The sequence below is a fragment of the Pseudorca crassidens genome, chromosome 17, assembly GCF_039906515.1.
Source record: "Pseudorca crassidens isolate mPseCra1 chromosome 17, mPseCra1.hap1, whole genome shotgun sequence".
Taxonomy (NCBI): domain Eukaryota; kingdom Metazoa; phylum Chordata; class Mammalia; order Artiodactyla; family Delphinidae; genus Pseudorca; species Pseudorca crassidens.
The window spans coordinates 22,590,447-22,596,535 of record NC_090312.1 but is presented as its reverse complement, the minus strand read 5'-3'; positions in this window follow the sequence as shown (position 1 = coordinate 22,596,535).

Below are 6,089 nucleotides of genomic sequence, written 5' to 3'. Positions count from 1 at the left end.
ACAGAAAACCAATAAGGAAACACAAGCTTTAAATAACACAATAGACCAGATAGATTTAATTGATATTTATAGGACAGTCCATCCAAAAACAGCAGATTACACTTTCTTCTCAAGTGCACATGAAACGTTCTCCTGAATCACATCTTGAGCCACAAATCAAGCCTCGATAAACTTAAGAAAATTGAAAACATATCAAGCAACGTTTCCAACCACAACGCTATGAGATTAGAAATAAATTAAGGGAAAGAAAAAGTAAAAAACTCAAACATATGGAGGCTAAACAATATGTTACTAAATAACCAAGAGATCACTGAAGAAGTCAAAGAGGAAATCAAAAAATACCTAGAGACAATTGACAACAGAAACATGATGATTCAAAACCTATGGGATACAGTAAAAACAGTTTTAAGAGGAAGTTTATAGCAGTACAATCCTACCTCAAGAAACAAGAAAAATCTCAAATAAACAACTTAACCATACACCTAAAGGAACTAGAGAAAGAAGAACAAACAAAACCCAAAGTTAGTAGAAGGAAAGAAATCATAAAGATCAGAGCAGAAATAAATGAAATAGAAACAAAGAACACAATAGCAAAGATCAATAAAACTAAAAGCTGGTTCTTTGAGAAGATAAACAAAATTGGTAAATCTTTAGCCAGACTCATCAAGAAAAAGAGGGCGTGGACTCAAATCAACAAAATTACAAATGGAAAAGGAGAAGTTACAACAGACACCGCAGAAATACAAAGCATTCTAAGAGACTACTACAAGGAACTCTATGCCAATAAAATGCACAACCTGGAAGAAATGGACAAATTCTTAGAAAGGTATAAACTTCCAAGACTGAATCAGGAAGAAATAGAAAATATGAACAGACCAATCACAAGTAATGAAATTGAAAGTGTAATTAAAAATCTTCCAACAAACAAAAGTCCAGGACCAGATGGCTTCACGGGTCAATTTTATCAAACATTTAGAGAAGAGCCAACACCCATTCTTCTCAAAATCTTCCAAAATATTACAGAGGAAGGAACACTCCCAAACTCATTCTACGAGGCCACCATCACCCTGAAACCATAAAAAGAAAAACCCAAAGATACTGCAAAAAATGAAAATTATAGATCAATACCACTGATGAATATAGATGCAAAAATCCTCAATAAAATACTAGCAAACGGAATCCAACAGCACATTAAAAGTATCATACACTATGATCAAGTGGGATTTATCCCAGGGATGCAAGGACTCTTCAATATACACAAATCAATCAAGCTGTGATACACCATATTACAAACTGAAGAATAAAAGCCATATGATCATTTCAATAGATGGAGACAATTTTTCTAACAAAATTCAACACACATTTATGATAAAAAACTCTCCAGAAAGTGGACATAGAGGGAACCTACCTCAATATAATAAAGGCCATATATGACAAACCCAAAGCAAACATCATTCCCAGTGGTGAAAAACTGAAAGCATTTCCTCTAAGATCAGGAAGGAGACAATGATATCCACACTACCACTATTATTCAACATACTTTTGGAAGTCCTAGCCACAGAAATCAGAGAAGAAAAGGAAATAAAAGGAATACAAATTGGAAAAGAAGTAAAAGAGTCACTGTTTGCAGATGACATGATACTATACATAGAGAATCCTAAAGATGCTACCAGAAAACTACTAGAGCTAATCAATGAATTTGGTAAAGTAGTGGGATACAAAATTAATGCACAGAAATCTCTGGCACTCCTATACACCAGCAACGAAAGATCAGAAAGAGAAATTAAGGAAACAATACCATTCACCATTGCAACTAAAAGAATAAAATACCTAGGAATAAACCTACCTAAGGAGGTAAAAGACCTCTACTCAGAAAACTATAAGACACTGATGAAAGTAATCAAAGATGATACAGACAGATGGAGAGATATACCATGTTCTTGGATTGGTAGAATCAATACTGTGAAAATGACTACACTACCCAAAGCAGCCTACAAATTCAATGCAATCCCTATCAAATTACCAATGGTATTCTTTATAAAACTAGAACAAAAATTCTTAAAATTTGTATGGAGAGACAACAGACTCCGAATAGCCAAAGCAATCTTGAGGGAAAAAAAACAGAACTGGAGGAATCAGACTCCCTGACTTCAGACGATACTAAAAGCTACAGTAATCAAGACAATATGGTAGTGGCAGAAAAACAAATATAGATCAATGGAACAGGATAGAAAGCCCAGAGATAAGCTCACACACCTATGGTCAACTAATCTATGACAAGGAAGCAAAGATATACAATGGAGAAAAGTGGTGCTGGGAAAACTGGACAACTACATGTAAAAGAATGAAATTAGAACACTCCCTAACACCATACACAAAAATAAACTCAAAGTGGATTAAAGACCTAAATGTAAGGCCAGACACTATCAAACTCTTAGAGGAAAACATAGGCAGAACACTCTATGACATAATCACAGCAAGAGCCTTTTTGACCCACCTCCTAGAGAAATGGAAACAAAAACAAAAATAAACAAATGGGACCTAATGAAACTTAAAAGCTTTTGCACAGCAAAGGAAACCATAAATAAGAGGAAAAGACAACCCTCAGAATGGGAGAAAATATTTGCAAATGAAGCAACTGACAAGGGATTAATCTCCAAAATATACAAGCAGCTCATGCAGCTCAGTATCAAAAAAAAACAAACAACCCAATCCAAAAATGGGCAGAAGACCTAAACAGACATTTCTCCAAAGAAGATATACAGATTACCAAAAAACACATGAAAGGATGCTCAACATCACTAATCATTAGAGAAATGCAAATCAAAACTACAGTGAGATATCACCTCACACCAATCAAAATGGCCATCTCAAAAAATCTACAAACAACAAATGCTGGAGAGGGTGTGGAGAAAAGGGAACCTCCTACACTGTTGGTGGAAATATAAATTGATACAGCCACTATGGAGAATAGTATGGAAGTCCCTTAAAAAACTAAAAATACAACTACCATATGACCCAGCAATGCCACTACTGGGCATATACCCTGAGAAAACCATAACTCAAAAAGAGTCATGTACCACAGTGTTCACTGCAGCTCTGTTTACAACAGCCAGGACATGGAAGCAACCTAAGTGTCCATCGACAGATGAATGGATAAAGAAGATATGGCACATATATACAATGGAATATTACTCAGCCATAAAAAGAAATGAAATTGAGTTATTTGTAGCGAGATGGATGGACCTAGAATCTGTCATACAGAGTGAAGTAAGTCAGAAAGAGAAAAACAAATACCATATGCTAACACATATATATGGAATCTAAAAAAAAATGGTTCTGCAGAACCTAAGGGCAGGACAGGAATAAAGATGCAGATGTAGAGAATGGACTTAAGGACATGAGGAGGGGCAAGGGTAAGCTGGGACGAAGTGAGAGAGTGACAATATATTTTACATATATTGCCAAATGTAAAATCGATAGCCAGTGGGAAGCAGCTGCATAGCACAGGGAGATCAGCTCAGTGCTTTGTGACCGCCTAGAGAGGTGGGATAGGGAGAGAGGAAGGGAGACGCAAGAGGGAGGAGATATGGGGATATATGTATATGTATAACTGATTCACTTTGTTATAAAGCAGAAAGTAACACACCATTGTAAAGCAACTACATTCCAGTAAAGATGTTTAAAAAAAAAAAAAAGAATGAAATTAGAACACTCCCTAACACCATACACAGAAATAAACTGATAAAAGATTAAAGACCTAAATGTAAGACCAGACACTATAAAACTCTTAGAGGAAAACATAGGAAGAACACTCTTTGACATAAATCACAGCAAGAGCTTTTTTGACCCACCTCCTAGAGAAATGGAAATTAAAAAAAAAAAAATGTGACCTAATGAAATCTAAAAGGTTTTGCACAGCAAAGAAAACTGTAAACAAGATTAAAAGACAACCATCAAAGTGAGAGAAATATTTGCAAATGAATCAATGGGCAAAGGATTAATCTCCAAAATATATAAATAGCTCATGCAGCTCAGTATTAAAAAAGCAAACAACGCAATCAAAAAATGGGTAGAAGACCTAAATAGACATTTCTCCAAAGAAGACATACAGATGGCCAAGAGGCACATGAAAAGCTGCTCCACATCACTAATTATTAGAGAAATGCAAATCAAAACTACAATAAGGTATCACCTCACACCAGTTAGAATGGGTATCATCAGAAAATCTACAAACAACAGATGCTGGAGAGGATGTGGAGAAAAGGGAACCCTCTTGCACTGTTGGTGGGAATGTAAATTGATACAGACACTATGGAGAGCAGTATGGAGGTTTCTTAAACAGCTGAAAGTAGAATTACCATATGACCCAGCAATCCCACTACTGGGCATACCCCCAGATAAAACCATAATTCAAAAAGACACATGCACCCCAATGTTCATTGCAGCACTATTTACAATAGTCAGGTCATGGAAGCAACGTAAATGCCCATCAACAGACAAATGGATAAAGAAGACGTGATACATATATACAATGGAATATTACTCAGCCATAAAAGGAATGAAGTTGGGTCTTTTGTAGAGACGTGGATGGGCCTAGAGACTGCCATACAGAGTGAAGTATGTCAGAAAGATAAAAACCAATACCGTACGTTAATGCATATATGTTGAATCTATAATAATGGTACAAATGAACCAGTTTGCAAGGCAGAAATAGAGACACAGACGTAGAGAACAAATGTATGGACACCAAGGGGGGAAAGTTGGGGGGGGTCGGGTGAGATGAACTGGGAGATTGGGATTGACATGTATACACTAATATGTATAAAATAGATAACTAATAAGAACCTGCTGTATAAAAAAATAAAATTAAATAAATAAATAGACAAAAAAAATTAAACAGCTTAAACAACTAAAAAATCAGATAAAATAGGAGAATCAACAGTTTTCAGAAACTGGACAACTGGTATTATAGGATAGTCATGTCTGAGAGAAGTGAAACAAATAAGATAAGCCCTACAGGTGACCCATCTTAATACCTGGGGAGCACATACTGGCCACAGCATAGGGACTGGGCACCCAGACAGAGCTGAGCAGTCTCCCTGAGTTGAATAGATAGAGTTTGGGATTCAGAGAGCCCAAGGTGGAGAGAAATGGTGTATTCTGGATACAGAGTACTAGGGAGGGGAGAGCTTCACTCAAAAAGCTCTGGACAGTGGCAGAGAGTGACCCTGGAGTCTTTGGCTAGCTACTGATTAGTACATATGTGTGAGAAAACTATAAAGGCCAAAGAAAGAAAGGGAGCATTTAAAATAATCTTCAGGGAAAATACAGTGTGAAAAAGAGTTACTACTTTCACCAGTCAGAATAGAAAGAACTCCTAACACACATGGCATTAAATAGAGTCCTTAGAGAATATTTTCTCAGGAGTAGGGCCAAATTAACCCTAGACTAAAGGCTGCTCTAGGTTTCCCATAACAAAACTGTCAACAAATAACTGTGTCCTAGAAAGAAGTCTCAAATTATTTAAAGGGATAAAAAAATCCAGCAGCTAACAACATAAAATTCACAAAATCTACTAATCAAAAAATTACTAGGCATGCAAAGAAACAAAAAAATATGACTCATAATGAGGAGGTATATCAATCAATATAAACAGACCCAGAAATGACAAATGATAGACTTAGTAAAAATCAAGGAGGCTAATCAACTATAATAAATGGACTCCTTATGTTTAAAAAAGTAGAGAAAATCTAAGTATGATCAGGATGGTGTGGAAAATATGAAAAGATACAAATGAAACTTATAGAAATAAAAATAGCAATATCTGAGTTGAGAAATACCCCAGGTGGGATTAACAGCAGATTAGATATGGCAGAAGTAGAGGATATAAAATAGAGCCATAAAACTATACAACATGAAATAAAAGAGAAAAGATACTATGGGGGAAAGGAACAGGGAACTTTCCTTGAACAGGGAACTGTGATATAATATTAAGTGAACTAACATATGTATAATTGGAATCTCAGAAGGGGGAGGCAGTAAAAATATTTGAAGAAATAATGGCAGACTTTGATGAAAACTATAAA